Below are 17,100 nucleotides of genomic sequence, written 5' to 3' on the forward strand. Positions count from 1 at the left end.
GTTGGTGGCGCTATAACTTTGACTCACAATAGTCACATCCATGTGATCGGCCTCTTACAACGAACACACTGCTGAAGTTTAATCAAGATCAGTTAATGTATGCAGAAGTTATAACACACTTCCTGTTTCCATTATTCGCCATCAATTCGTGTCCTCGCCACGGCCAAACCGTTCGAGATATCAAAAATCTGTTTGCAATTTAGCATCCTCAATGTCTTGACTTCATGCTGACTGAGTTTGGAGGCGAATGGATGAATTCCCCAGGAGGAGTACATTCAATTCCACAGCATGCGTTTCCAAACAACCCATAATAGCCGACTTCCTGTTGGGCTGGCGTAAAAAGTAAAAGTATGAAAGTTGTTTGGCCCGATGAGATCTATATGTGTATTGAGTTTCATATTATTACATGCAAGCGTGTCTGATTTATGGACCAAACTTTCGGACCCCTTTCAAGGGGGCGCTGTTGAGCCCCCCTGCCACGCCCGGGTACCAGCTTCAGCCCGGCCCTGATGGCCGCAGGTTCTGACCTGTGTGCAAAATTTCAAGAGTTTTCGAGCATGTTAAAGGCCCCAAAAATGCCCGAAAGGTTGACAGAAAAATAATAATAATAATAATAATAATAATAATAAATATAGCTGCGAGCAGCGATTGCGGGCCCAAGCCGGTGGCACCGCCACCCTGGTGCCTTTAGTTACACTAAAGGCACCGGGGTGGCGGTGTCACCGGCTTGGGCCCTCCATCGCTGCTCGCAGCTATATTTATATATATATATATATATATATATATATATATATATATATATATATATATATATATATATATATATATATATATATATAACAAAAAAACAAAAACAATATATATATATATATATATATATATAAAAATTTTGGATGCTAAACATTTGTTTATTATAGGCTTTGTACTTCACTCACGTTCCACTATTGAAGGGAAAAAATTATCCTCTTCACATGCGCAAATATGTGCTTGGAAACATCACAGTTTAGCGGTGATTACTGTGTTTAAATAGTCAGAACAATTCATACTATTCAGAGCAGTGTAATTTTTATATGTTAGGTTGACTATTGTATTATTATATTTTATAAAGGCTATAATGAACAGACTGCGATATCAAGATTGCATTGCGCTCGCTCTGCACCATTATCAATGTCCGTGCAGACGAACATATTTTACTTTCGTTTTTAAGTTACCGATTCAAAAGCCCCCAGCGGTGTCACACATCGATTAACCGGTGGGAAAATTTTCCCAGTCACATCCCTAATATATTTATATATAAATACAATAGGCCAACCTGAAAGAGAATTTTACTTGTCCGACCAGAGTAGCCTGATTAGAACGTCAATGACAAAAAAATAACTTGGGAATAACTAAAACGAGAGATTATTCTAATTTTATTACATTAATTTTAAGTTGCAATCAACAGTTGTTAATAAATGGATTACCAGTAATCAGTTGATCAATGGTAACAAGGTTGCGCTGCTGAGGCTCATGCAGCTTCTCCAGGAGAAATGTAAACAAATGAGATCAGCACACAAAAAACAAACTCAGTTAACAACTTACTGACTATAAAAATGATAAATATGGAGTTTTGATATATTTTATAACAGTTAAGCAACCTCACTTGACGAGAAGGCTGTTTCCTGAATACAATCACGATTGAAACTGTGACATTGATTTCATACAACAGGTTAAAAAACAGTTACAATCAAGTCACTTACATTTTAGATGCAATATTGACTGTTTTTGTTCTGTTTCAGCAGCGAAAATAGTTAAACAAAAAGATCACAGCAGAATCATCACGCGCATCTCTCAGCAATGTGTTTTCTCATTTCTGAATGATTCAGCATTTTGAATGAATCGGTTGACTCAAAGATTGAATGATCAATCCATAAACATATGTCTTAATCATGAATGACTCAGTCATTCAAACGAATCGTTTGAACGAATGAATCAATGACTCACTCATTAAGACGGTCGCCTGGCGACACTTGATGGCGGTTTAGTGTTATGTTTAAAAGTATCATTCTTTCCAACGTGTGTGTGATTTGTGTGTGCAACATTACCAATGTCCGTGCGGACGTCCGTATTTTTCTTTCACTTTTATATTAGCAATTTAAAAGCACCCGCTCGTGTCACACGTCGATTAACTGGTGGGAAAATATCCTCAGACACATACCTAATAAATGTATATTTAAATACAATATTGGCCTACCAGGTAAAAAGTTTTATATACTATTTTGATGTCCTTTTGGATACAAGAGGGCAGAATAGCCCTATGTATGACTTTTTTTTTTTTTTTTACTGATTTTAATTTTAGAATAAAATTAGAATAAAATTCTTTTTAAAAACAGAAAAAAATGGGTTTAGTTGTAATATTTGTATACTTTTATATATAAATAAATGGTATATAATTACATTTTTAGAAGATTTGAGGCTTTTAGTTTTTCCTTTTTGGACATTACTTTAATCCCTCGCCATAGCAAAACCGTTTGAGATATTTATTATCCGTTCACAATTTAGCATATTTAATGTATTTTCATCATGTTGAAAAAGTTTGGTGGGAATAAAATAAATAGTTTAAGAGGAGTGGCTAAACATTCAGAGGCTGATTTTGCAAAAAAATCCACATTCAGACCAAAATATCTGACTTCCTGTTGATCCGAGCTAATGAATGTAAATTAGAAAGTTGTCCGGCTTGATGAGTACAATATACAAACTATTTTTTTTTTACTGTAGTTAAAACTAACCCGCCCACTTTTGTCAAAAGCATGTTGAAAGTGACACACTTCCTGCTGCCAGTTGGTGGCGCTATAACTTTGACTCACAATAGTTACATCCATCTGATCGGCCTCTTACCACGAACACACTGCTGAAGTTTCATCAAGATCAGTTAATGTATGCAGAAGTTATTCCACTTCGTGTTTATCTTTTCTCGCCATAAATTAGTTTCCTCGCCACGGCCAAACCGTTCGAGATATCAAAAATCCGTCCGCAATTTTGAATCCTCAATGTCTTGACTTCATGCACACCGAGTTTGGTGGGGATTGGATGAATTCTCTAGGAGGAGTACTTCGCATTCCACAGCAAGCATTTTCCAAACAACCCATAATAGCCGACTTCCTGTTGGGCTGGCGTAAAACTTAGAGCACGAAAGTTGTTCGGCCCGATGAGATCTATATGTGTACCGAGTTTCATATCATTACATGCAAGTGTGTTTGATTTATGGACAAGTGTTCGGATCCCGTTCCAGGGGGCGCTGTTGAGCCCCCCTGCCACGCCCGGGTACCAGCTTCAGCCCGGCCCTGATGGCCGCACGTTCTGACCTGTGTGCAAAGTTTCAAGAGTTTTCGAGCACGTTTAAGGCCCCAAAAGCCCCTGAAACCTTGAAAAACAGGAATTTTAAACAAATCTCACTCAAAAGACAAATCCCCCCACCCCTCACACACACAGAGAGGCAGAGAGAGAGAGGGAGAGAATTCTCCAAAAAATCACATTCAAACCAAAATATCTCACTTCCTGTTGGTCACAGCTTATGACTATAAATTAGAAAGTTGTCCGGCTTGATGAGAACAATATACATAACAATTTTTGTGACTCTACTTAAAACTAAGCCCCCACTTATGACTAAAGGTGGCGCTACTGAGCCCCTCACCACACCCGTTTCTGAAACTTTGCACATGTCTACGGGCTAATAAATGTGATGTGTCTGTCGAGTTTCATCCAATTTCAAGTATGTTAAGAGTCTCAAAAGCATCAAAAAAGAATATTAAAGTTTGAAGCGTTGCCATGGCAACAGTATTAAAGATATCAAAAATCCTTTCACAGGTCTACATCTGCCGTGTGTTTACATTATACACATAAAGTTTGAAGCAAATCGGGTAAAAATAAGAGGGTGATTTCAAAGCATTTTGAAAGGGACACACTTCCTACTGCCAGTTGGTGGCGCTATAACTTTGACTCACAATAGTCACATCCATGTGATCGGCCTCTTACAACGAACACACTGCTGAAGTTTAATCAAGATCAGTTAATGTATGCAGAAGTTATAACACACTTCCTGTTTCCATTATTCGCCATAAATTTGCTTCCTCGCCACAGCCAATCCGTTTGAGATATCAAAAATCCGTCCGCAATTTATCATCCTCAATGTCTTGACTTCATGCTGACCGGGTTTGGAGGCGAATGGATGAATTCCCTAGGAGGAGTACATTAAATTCCACAGCATGCGTTTCCAAACAACCCATAATAGCCGACTTCCTGTTGGGCTGGCGTAAAAAGTAAAAGTACGAAAGTTGTTCGGCCCGATGAGATCTATATGTGTACCGAGTTTCATATTATTACATGCAAGCGTGTCTGATGTATGGACCAAGTTTTCGGACCCCGTTCAAGGGGGCGCTGTCGAGCCCCCCTGCCACGCCTGGGTACCAGCTTCAGCCCGGCCCTGATGGCCGCGGGTTCTGACCCGTGTGCAAAGTTTCAAGAGTTTTTGAGCATGTTAAGGGTCCCAAAAGTGCCTGAATAGTCGTAAGAAAAATAATAATAATAATAAATATAGCTGCGAGCAGCGATTGCGGGCCCAAGCCGGTGGCACCGCCACCCTGGTGCCTTTAGTTACACTAAAGGCACCGGGGTGGCGGTGTCACCGGCTTGGGCCCTCCATCACTGCTCGCAGCTATATTTATATATATATATATATATATATATATATATATATATATATATATATATAAATGTAAAAAAATAATATATATGTACATTATATATATGTAAAAAAAAAAAAAAATATATATATATATATGGTGTGCGTCCACGGCGAGGAACGGGCAGAGAAGAGCAAACGTTTTTAGTTAATTCCTACCTCCATAGGAATTCATTGAAAACGCTCGCTCTGCACCATTATCCATTACAGTGCGGACGAACATATTTTACTTTCGTTTTTAAGTTAGCAATTCAAAAGTCCCCAGCGGTGTCACACGTTGATTAACCGGTGGTAAAATATTCCTCACCGTCACATACGGGTACCTAGTATATTTTATATTTTACATAGATACAATAGGCCTACCATACTTTGAACACAAGAGGGCAGTATAGCACTATGAATGACATATATATATATATTTTATTTTTTTTTTGGACTAAAAAAACATTCTGGATGTTTTTAAACTTAAACAATTATTAAATTGAAAAAACAGAATAAAATGGGTTTAGATCTGATATTTGTATAATTATATATAGAAATAAATGGAGTATAATTACATTTTTAGAAGATAGGTTTTAGGCGTTTCCTTTTTTGACATTACTTTAATCCCTTGCCATAGCAAAACCGTTTGAGATATTTATTATCTGTTTACAATTTAGCTTCTTTAAAGTATTTTCATCATTTTGAAAAAGTTTGGTGGGAATTAAATAAACCACTTAAGAGGAGTGGGTAAAAAATCAGAGGCTGATTTTGCCAAAAGTCCACATTCAGACCAAAATATCTGACTTCCTGTTGATCCAAGCTAATGACTGTTTTTGTTTTTTTTAATGGTAGTATTATTTTATACAAAAATTTATAATTCTGATGAGAATAAAGTTAGTGTTGATTAAAATTTTAAGGAAAACATATATATTGATCTAATATATATAGCACATTAATTTTAAATTCATTCAGCTTGAATCACCAAACATACAATATTAATTTTATTTAAAGCAAACAATACATTTAAAAGATATGTTCTATGCATATTTTGTCATTTTAAAAATATCCATAAAGTGCTATGCAAAAAGACAAGACCTTAGATATTTCTTTATCCTTTTAATGCAGGACTAATTTTAAACGAACTAAGTGCACGGCTGCATGGTCATTCATGGCGGTGCGCGTCCACGGCGAGGAGCGAGCAGAACAAAGCGAACGTTTTTTAGTTCATTACTTCCATAGCAAATAATGGAAAACCCTCGCCCTGCTCCGAAGCATTATCAATGTCGGTGCGGACGGGAGTATTTTACTTTCATATTAGCGATTTAAAAGCCCTCGCCGGTGTCACACATCGATTAACCGGTGGGAAAATATCCTCAGTCACATACCTAATATATATTTATATATACATATCATTTTTATTTATAAATATTTTATATACAAAAAAGCAAGGCCTTAGAGAATTATTTATCATTTAATGCAGAACAAATGAATGAAATAGTTAAGCCCCCTCCTTGAACTGCCACCTTAACGTGGTGGAGGGGTTTGAGTACCCGAACGACCCTAGGAGCTATGTTGTCTGGGGCTATATGCCCCTGGTAGGGTCTCCCAAGGCAAACAGGTCCTAGGTGACGGGTCAGACTAAGAGCGGTTCAAAAACTCTTATGATGCCGACAAAATCGAGGACCGTGACGTCGCCCGGCATGGCGCAGCCGGGGCCCCACCCTGGAGCCAGGCCCGGGGTTGGGGCTCGTATGCGAGCGCCTGGTGGTCGGGCCTCCCCCCATGGGGTCCGGCCGGGCTCAGCCCGAAGGAGCGACGTGGGGCCACCCTCCCGTGGACCCACCACCTGCAGGAGGGACCGTAAGGGGCCGGTGCAAAGTGGATCGGGCGGCAGTCGAAGGCGGGGGCCTAGACAACCCGATCCCTGGACGCGGAATCTAGCTCTAGGGACATGGAACGTCACCTCTCTGGCGGGGAAGGAGCCTGAGATTGTGCGTGAGGTTCAGAGATTCCGACTAGAGATAGTTGGGATCACCTCTACGCACAGCTTGGGCTCTGGAACCACACTCCTCGAGAGAGGATGGACTCTTCACCACTCTGGAGTTGCCCATGGTGAGAGGCGGCGGGCTGGTGTGGGTTTGCTTATAGCCCCCCAGCTCAGCCGCCATGTGTTGGAGTTCACCCCGGTGAACGAGAGGGTCGCTTCCCTGCGCCTTCGGGTCGGGGATAGGTCTCTCACTGTCGTTTGTGCCTACGGGCCAAACGGCAGTGCAGAGTACCCGGCCTTCTTGGAGTCTCTGGGAGGGGTGCTGGAAAGTGCTCCGACTGGGGACTCCGTCGTTCTATTGGGGGACTTCAACGCCCACGTGGGCAGCGACAGTGACACCTGGAGGGGCGTGATTGGGAGGAACGGCCCCCCTGATCTGAACCCGAGTGGTGTTCTGTTATTGGACTTCTGTGCTAGTTACAGCTTGTCCATAACAAACACCATGTTCAAGCATAAGGGTGTCCATCAGTGCACATGGCACCAGGACACCCTAGGCCGGAAGTCAATGATCGACTTTGTGGTTGTTTCATCTGACCTCCGGCCGTATGTCTTGGACACTCGGGTGAAGAGAGGGGCGGAGCTGTCAACTGATCACCACCTGGTGGTGAGTTGGATCCGATGGCGGGGGAGGAAGCTGGACAGACTCGGCAGACCCAAACGTACTGTGAGGGTCTGTTGGGAACGTTTGGCCGAATCCCCTGTCAGAGAGATCTTCAACTCCCACCTCCGACAGAGCTTCGACCAGATCCCGAGGGAGTCTGGAGATATTGAGTCCGAGTGGACCATGTTCTCCACCTCCATTGCCAACGCGGCCACTCGGAGCTGTGGCCGTAAGGTCTCCGGTGCCTGTCGAGGCGGCAATCCCCGAACCCGGTGGTGGACACCGGAAGTAAGGGATGCCGTCAAGCTGAAGAAGGAGTCCTATCGGTCCTGGCTGGCTTGTGGGACTCCTGAGGCAGCTGACGGGTACCGACGGGCCAAGCAGACTGCAGCCCGGGTGGTTGGGGAGGCAAAAACTCGGGCCTGGGAGGAGTTCGGTGAGGCCATGGAGAAGGACTATCGGTCGGCCTCGAAGAGATTCTGGCAAACCGTCCGGCGCCTCAGGAGGGGGAAGCAGTGCCCTACCAACGCTGTTTACAGTGGAGGTGGGCAGCTGTTGACCTCGACTGGGGATATCACCGGACGGTGGAAGGAATACTTCGAGGATCTCCTCAATCCCGCCGTCACGTCTTCCATTGAGGAAGCAGAGGCTGAGGACTCGGAGGCGGACTCGTCCATCACCCAAGCTGAAGTCACCGAGGTAGTCAAGAAACTCCTCGGTGGCAAGGCACCGGGGGTGGATGAGATCCGCCCTGAGTACCTCAAGTCTCTGGATGTTGTGGGGCTGTCTTGGCTGACACGCCTCTGCAGCATCGCGTGGCGGTCGGGGACAGTACCTTTGGACTGGCAGACCGGGGTGGTGGTCCCTCTTTTTAAGAAGGGGGACCGGAGGGTGTGCTCCAACTATAGGGGGATCACACTTCTCAGCCTCCCCGGGAAAGTCTATTCCAGGGTACTGGAGAGGAGAATCCGGCCGATAGTAGAACCTCGGATTCAGGAGGAACAGTGTGGTTTTCGTCCTGGTCGTGGAACACTGGACCAGCTCTATACCCTCTACAGGGTGCTGGAGGGTTCATGGGAGTTTGCCCAACCAATCCACATGTGCTTTGTGGATTTGGAGAAGGCATTCGACTGTGTCCCTCGCGGCATCTTGTGGAGGGTGCTCTGGGAGTATGGGGTTCGGGGCCCTTTGCTAAGGGCTACCCGGTCCCTGTACGACCGGAGCAGGAGCTTGGTTCGCATTGCCGGCAGTAAGTCAGACTTGTTCCCGGTGCATGTTGGACTCCGGCAGGGCTGCCCTTTGTCGCCGGTTCTGTTCATAACTTTTATGGACAGAATTTCTAGGCGCAGCCAGGGGCCGGAGGGGGTCAGGTTTGGGGACCACACAATTTCATCTCTGCTCTTTGCGGATGATGTTGTCGTGTTGGCCCCATCAGACCAGGACCTTCAGCATGCACTGGGACGGTTTGCAGCCGAGTGTGAAGCGGCTGGGATGAGAATCAGCACCTCCAAATCCGAGGCCATGGTTCTCAGTCGGAAAAGGGTGGTTTGCCCGCTTCAGGTTGGTGGAGAGTTCCTGCCTCAAGTGGAGGAGTTCAAGTATCTTGGGGTCTTGTTCACGAGTGAGGGAAGGATGGAACGGGAGATTGACAGACGGATCGGTGCAGCTTCTGCAGTAATGCGGTCGCTGTACCGGTCTGTCGTGGTGAAGAAGGAGCTGAGCCGTAAGGCGAAGCTCTCAATTTACCGGTCAATCTACGTTCCTACTCTCACCTATGGTCATGAGCTGTGGGTTATGACCGAAAGGACAAGATCCCGGATACAGGCGGCCGAAATGAGCTTTCTCCGCAGGGTGGCTGGGCGATCCCTTAGAGATAGGGTGAGAAGCTCAGTCACTCGGGAGGAGCTCAGAGTAGAGCCGCTGCTCCTCCACATCGAGAGGGGCCAGCTGAGGTGGCTCGGGCATCTTTTCCGGATGCCTCCTGGACGCCTTCCCGGGAAGGTGTTCCGGGCATGTCCCACCGGGAGGAGACCCCGGGGAAGACCTAGGACACGCTGGAGGGACTATGTCTCCCGGCTGGCCTGGGAATGCCTCGGTGTCCCCCCGGAAGAGCTGGAGGAAGTGTCTAGGGAGAGGGAAGTCTGGGCATCCCTGCTTAGACTGCTGCCCCCGCGACCCGGCCCCGGATAAGCGGAAGAAGATGGATGGATGGATGGGTTAAGCTCTTTTCACTGTAACAGACAGACAGCCACACACACACAAACACAGAGAGAGTGAGACCCCCTCCTCCTCCTCGCCACACACACACAGACACCCTCCTCCCCTCCCCACACAGACACACACACACACACAGAATGGCAGAGGGCACTCTCTCTGTCAGAGAAAATCCACATTCAAACCAAAATATCTGACTTTCTGTTGATCCGAGCTAATAACTGTAAATTAGAAAGTTGTCCGGCTCGACGAGAACAATATATGTGGCGAGTTTTATAACTGTAAGTAAAACGGACTAAGTTATAACACACATTTTGTTTCTCTTTTCTCGCCATAAATTCATTTCCTCGCCACGGCCAAACCGTTCGAGATATCAAAAATCCGCTGGCAATTTATCATCCTCAATGTCTTGACTTCATGCTGACCGAGTTTGGTGGCAATCCGATCAATTCCCAAGGAGAAGTATATCGAAATCCAGGGGCATGCGTTTCCAAACAACCCATAATAGCCGACTTCCTGTTGGGCTGGCGTAAAACTTAGAGCACGAAAGTTGTTCAAGCCGATGAGATCTATATGTGTACCGAGTTTCATATTATTACATGCAAGCGTGTTTGATTTATGGACAAGTGTTCGAATCCCATTCCAGGGGGCGCTGTCGAGCCCCCCTGCCACGCCCGGGTACCAGCTTCAGCCCGGCCCTAATGGCTGCGGGTTCTGACCTGTGTGCAAAGTTTCAAGAGTTTCCGAGCATGTTAAGGGCCCCAAAAGCCCCTGAAACCATGAAAACCAATAATTAAAAGTATTCTCACTCAAAGAAAAATCTCCCCCCCCCCCTCTCCCTCTCCCTCTCACAGAGAGAGAGAAAATTCTTCGAAACATCCACATTCAAACCAAAATATCTGACTTCCTGTTGGTCGGAGGTAATGAATGTAAATTAGAAAGTTGTCCGGCTCGACGAGAACAATATACGTACTGAGTTTTATCATTGCAGATAAAAGTATAGACCTAACTCCCCCTCTTTTGTCAAAAGGTGGCGCTACTGAGCCCCTGCACCACGCCCGTTTCTGAAACTTTGCACATGTCTACTGGCTAATAAATGTCATGTGTCTGTCGAGTTTCATGCAATTTCAAGTATGTTAAGAGTCTCAAAAGCATCAAAAAAGAATATTAAAGTTTGATGCGTTGCCACGGCAACAGTATCTAAGATATCAATAATCCTTTCACAGGTCTACATCTGCCGTGTGTCTACATTATACACATAAAGTTTGAAGCAAATCGGTTAAAAATAAGAGGGTGATTTCAAAGCATTTTGAAAGTGACACACGTCCTGCTGCCAGTTGGTGGCGCTATAACTTTGACTCACAATAGTCACATCCATGTGATCGGCCTCTTACAACGAACACACTGTGGAAGTTTCATCAAGATCAGTTAATGTATGCTGAAGTTATAATACACTTCCTGTGACCCTTTATTCGCCATAAATTCGTTTCCTCGCCACAGCCAAACCGTTCGAGATATCAAAAATCCCCTAGCAATTTTTCATCCTCAATGTCTTGACTTCATGCACACCGAGTTTGGAGGCAATTGGATCAATTCTCTAGGAGGAGTAGATCACATTCCACAGCATGCGTTTCCAAACAACCCATAATAGCCGACTTCCTGTTGGGCTGGCGTAAAAAGTAAAAGTAGGAAAGTTGTTCGGCCCGATGAGATCTATATATGTACCGAGTTTCATATTATTACATGCAAGCGTGTCTGATTTATGGACCAAGTTTTCGGACCCCGTTCAAGGGGGCGCTGTTGAGCCCCCCTGCCACGCCCGGGTACCAGCTTCAGCCCGACCCTGATGGCCGCGGGTTCTGACCCGTGTGCAAAGTTTCAAGAGTTTTCGAGCATGTTAAGGGTCTCAAAAGTGCCCGAAAGGTTGACAGAAAAATAATAATAATAATAATAATAATAAATAATCCTACCGGAAACAATAGGGCCTTCGCCCTTTCAGGGCTTGGGCCCTAATAATCCTACCGAAAACAATAGGGCCTTCGCCCTTTCAGGGCTTGGGCCCTAATAATAATAATAAATAATCCTACCGGAAACAATAGGGCCTTCGCCCTTTCAGGGCTTGGGCCCTAATAATAATAATAAATAATCCTACCGGAAACAATAGGGCCTTCGCCCTTTCAGGGCTTGGGCCCTAATTAAAGCTGCAAGCAGCGATGAAAAGGGCCCTCGCACCCCTGCCACCGCCACCCGGTGGCTTTAGGAAAGGCCTTAAGACTTAAGATTACACTCACCAAATTTGAAGAGGATCAGATCAAAACTGTAGGAGGAGTTCGTTAAAGTACAACATCAGGAAATGGCAAAAACTGCACGAAATCTGAGAGGAAGTTCAAAATAGCTGACTTCCTGTTGTGTTTAGGGCTACGCTCCAAGAGACTTTTTTGTAGGTATTGGGTAATTACATGTATGTACCAAATTTCATACCTGTACGTGAAACGTAGAGCCGGGGCAAAATGTAGGGGCAATAATTAAGCCATTTTGCCCCACCCAATTTTGAAAACCACATCACACGTACATTTTCACCACTTCTGAAGCGTGTGCAAAGTTTCATGATTTTTAGAGCACGTTTTGTATTTGCCACACTTCCTGCTACCAGCAGGTGGCGCTATTGCTATAACCAAATATGAGGATGGTCATGTGTTCAGGACAGGACTCTTATGAAACATGTGAAGTTTGGGGTAGATCGGACATTGTATGCCTGAGTTACTGCAGGCTGTCTGTGGTTGCCTAGCAACATCGGAACTGCAAGCAACATTAATATTGAACTTATCTGATCATACATATATCACCAAAAGGCCGAAATTGGGTGTACGTTTGTCAGGCCACTGAGGGCACACCCTTCGACGAAAACTCAAGATCTTCGCAATTTAACGTCGCAAAGGCCTTAAGATTATACTCACCAAATTTGAAGAGGAACAGATCAAAACTGTAGGAGGAGTTTGTTAAAGTACAACATCAGGAAATTACGAAAAATGCACAAAATCTAGGAGGAAGTTCAAAATAGCTGACTTCCTGTTGTGTTTAGGACTATGCTCCAAGATACTTTTTTGTAGGTATTGGGTCATTACATGTATGTACCAAATTTCATACCTGTACGTGAAACGTAGAGCCGGGGCAAAATGTGGGGGCAATAATTTACTGAATTTGCCCCACCCAATTTTGAAAACCACAGCACACGTACATTTTCACCACTTCTGAAGCGTGTGCAAAGTTTCATGAGTTTTCGTGCATGTTTAGGCCCTCTAAAAAGCGATTCACTTTGGAGAAGAAGAAGAAGAAGAAGAAGAATAAACGGAGCAAAAACAATAGGGTCCTCTCACCATCGGTGCTCGGGCCCTATATATATATATATATATATATATATATATAGCTGCGAGCAGCGATTGCGGGCCCAAGCCGGTGGCACCGCCACCCTGGTGCCTTTAGTTACACTAAAGCCACCGGGGTGGCGGTGTCACCGGCTTGGGCCCTCCATCTTATATATATATAAAAATGTAACAAAAAAAAATATACATTATATATATGTAACAAACAAACAAACAAACAAACAAACAATAAATAAACAAACAAACAAACAAACAAACAAACAAACAAACAAATAAATAAATAAATAAATAAATAAATACATACATACATACATACATACATACATACATACATACATATATGGTGTGCGTCCATGGCGAGGAACGGGCAGAGAAGAGCGAAAAAAATTTCGTTCATTCCTACTTCCATAGGAATTCATTGAAAACGCTCGCTCTGCACCATTATCCATGTCAGTGCGGACGAACATATTTTACTTTCGTTTTTAAGTTAGCAATTCAAAAGCCCCCAGCGGTGTCACACGTTGATTAACCGGTGGTAAAATATTCCTCACCGTCACATACCGGTACCTAGTATATTTTATATAGATACAATAGGCCTACCTGACTTTGAACACAAGAGGGCAGTATAGCACTATGAATGACATATATATATATATATATATATATATATATATATATATATATATTTGGACTAAAAAAACATTCTGGATGTTTTTAAACTTAAACAATTATTAATTTGAAGAAAAAAAAGAATTAAAATGGGTTTAGTTCTGATATTTGTATAATTATATATAGAAATAAATGGTATATAATTACATTTTTAGAAGATAGGAGGTTTTTAGTGTTTCCTTTTTTGACATTAATTTAATCCCTTGCCATAGCAAAACCGTTTGAGATTGTTACGGAAGGCAGGTCGCCCGGCCTGCATGTTGATTAAATTACTGAAATTACCCCGTGATCAAACCCCCTCTAGTCTCGAGGGATTTAATTAAATGACTGGAATCCTCATTTACAAATCCCTCTATTATCTTAGACCCCGACGTTCAGACCGTTTGGTGCCTACCATGTGTGTAAATCATTGATTTCTGATCGGAGAAAACAGAACTGTTGTTTCTGGGTAAATAAAGAGCATCCTGTTTCACCACTACACTAAGACACATGACCAGGAAGACGCCAGAGAGAGAATATAGGGCACTATATGTCACTTTGAGTGATTTATTGCCCTTAAGCCCCGCCCCCTTTTTGACCGTGGGAATATTCCCACGTTTGCCACACCCCTTTCTACCCCCTCCCTCCCACCTCCGGGTGGGGTACCCTTCCCTACAAACATCCCCACCCCACTTCTGGACAGGTCATGTGACCGTGGGAAAATTTTCCCACGATCCACATTAAAAACTTTAAAATGTCAATGACAAAAGTTTCAATTGTATTTTCTTAAAGATATCAAAATGTGTCAGTATCAAAACATCTAAAACAACATTTTAAAAATGTTAAAACATTGAAAAATCAATGTTCAGTCATTTACAGAAAAGTATGACAAGTTAAGAGAGTTTTTTCATTGCAAAAAGATCATTTAACTTTTACACATAATTCGTAAAATTTTACATTTTATATAAAATATCTTTAAAAAAGTGTCTCAAACACATCATAATATTAAAAACACAACATGTTAAAATCATAGTATCTAAAAATAGCCTTACGTTTTGCAAGTCCGTTGTTGAAAGAGAACCAAAACTCTTATTATCTCCAAAGGTATATTCCACATCAAAGGTATATCCAAATGTATATCCAAAAGGTATATCCAAAGCTCGAAAGATTTATCCAACATTAAGGGTATATCCGGATCCAAAGGTTTAGAGATTTTATTTCCAAAAGTTAAAGTCCTCGTGAGGAGTTCAGCGAAAAGCGACCACACTCTTACATCCCAAGAGTTAGAAAGACATCTTTCAGTTCTGCCCAGTAGCCAGACGTAGACCCCTCCCACCCCTAGACACCTCCCACACCAGCTATGTATTGGGTAACAGATCAGCGAGTTGTTTTTAATTAAAGAAAAACTTTGTTTTCCACATACATTCAAAACTTTTAAAAAACAATGTGTGTATAAAGTGAAAATGCAATGGTTTAGTATTCGTACGTTTTACAACGTTATCTGAAAAAGTTAGAATGTGGTTCTCCACATACAGATTTAAAAACCGTTCAAAACAACATCAACTAAAATACATTATGCTACTAAAGTTTAGTTTTAAGTTCCGTATGATACATCAGTCATCGACGGTAGAAACATGAATGAGTAGGCTATAGATCATGTGTGAAGCCGAGTCTCCGCCCACCTAACACTAGATTTATTTATAATTACACTAAATAACATTTATAAAAAATAATAGTTGTTAAAAAAAAAAAAAAGTCATGTTTTAGTTAATTTTGGACTTTTAGTGAAGTTAACAAATATTCACTAACTTACTGATTTATTCACTCTTCGATAGGATAATCCACATCTCCCAATGGAGAAATCTGATCATTGTTTGAGAATGCGTTTTGGAGTAAAAAATAATGAATCTGTTCAAAACTTTTTGCTTTAAACTTTAAAACCGTGAAACGTAAGCGATAGGCAAACAGTTTTTTTCACAGACATGTAACACTTTCACATACAACTTTTTAAAATGATACAGACCGTTAAAATACAAAGGTGTAGTGTTTAAAACGTTAGGCCTATCAGAAAAATTTAAAACAAGTTAGAATGTTTTCCTTCACATACAGATTTAAAAACCGTTCAAAACAACATCAACTAAAATACAATATGCTACTAAAGTTTAGTTTTACGTTCCGTATGTGTGAAGCCGAGTCTCCGCCCACCTAACACTAGCTTTATTTATAATTACACAAAATAACATTTAAAAAAATAATAGTTGTTAAAAAAATAAAAACTCATGTTTTAGTTAATTTTGGACTTTTAGTGAAGTTAACAAATATTCACTAAGTAGGCTAGTGCTCTTTGCCCCTTTCTGCTATCATAGTTTTTCAAGATGGCGGAACGACATGGAAGCCTCCATGGACTTACCCGCCATGTAAATAAAGATAAGAAATGTTTCGCTTACGAGGATAAGTCAGATTATTGGCAGAGGCCATTTTACACCAGTGAGGACATATTTTATGAATACCGGCAAATTTCAGATGTTTAATTTCAGATGTTTAATTTCAGATGTTTAAATGACAAAATACCATTTTTTCAACCGAGCGAATCTGCACATGAGAGGCCTTCAGAAGTCATAAGGTGTGTTCGACATCGGCTGCGGCTGGATGTAACCGATCGGCGAGAGTAGCCGCGTGCAGGTGGGGAGGAGCTGCAAACGGAGACGTGAAGTCGGACACTTTGTGGTTCCCGTAGTGACCGCTCACGTGGTGTTCGCGTACTTTACCACAGCTGAAGTGAAATAAATGTAATATTGGCCAAATAATACACAGATGTTTCAGGGACATTTTCATTCAATAGGCCTACTTTATGTACTGCTTCATACAGCGTCTGTTTGAACAAGAATAAAGTTCAACATAATTGCTACTATTAATGAAGTGGAGTCTATACGTTTTTTAATCAGTTTTAATTTGATAAACATGACACAATATAACATACGACATGAAAAGAGTGTTTACTGTTATAAAAAATGAGCTTTAGAGTAACTAGGTGTTCGAATAAACACGAAACACACGTGATCGTTGTCATGCGGTGAATCCGGCCAATCGTGGGACAGCTGTGTCGTCATCAGCCCTCCTGCAGCCCAGTGCAGCCGCTCTTGAGAAGCTGCGCTGGCTGAGTTCTCCGGCTACTCTCGAAATGCTCTCGCGGTACTTTGATGGCATATGTCACAGTCACGTGGCGTCGGCGCTGTATCAAGTCGGACAAAATTTCTAACCGGCATGCACTGCTTCAAGTCAGCCGCCGATCGGTCTGCGCAGAGCTGTATGAAGTCGAACAAGCCTATAACTTCAGTGGTCAACGGTTTAGGCCAGTTGGCGAATGTGTAAAAATCAAATACTGTATTACACTTTTCAAAGGATAATCTAGCTTTAAAGTTAGAATAAAAAAGTAGAAAACCAAACATATCTTCATACCTGTTGTGTTCTGACACAAGGCCATTAACTTGTTCTTTTTGTTTTA

Source organism: Leuciscus leuciscus, assembly GCF_965113295.1.
Source record: "Leuciscus leuciscus genome assembly, chromosome: 3".
In the NCBI taxonomy this organism is placed as follows: domain Eukaryota; kingdom Metazoa; phylum Chordata; class Actinopteri; order Cypriniformes; family Leuciscidae; genus Leuciscus; species Leuciscus leuciscus.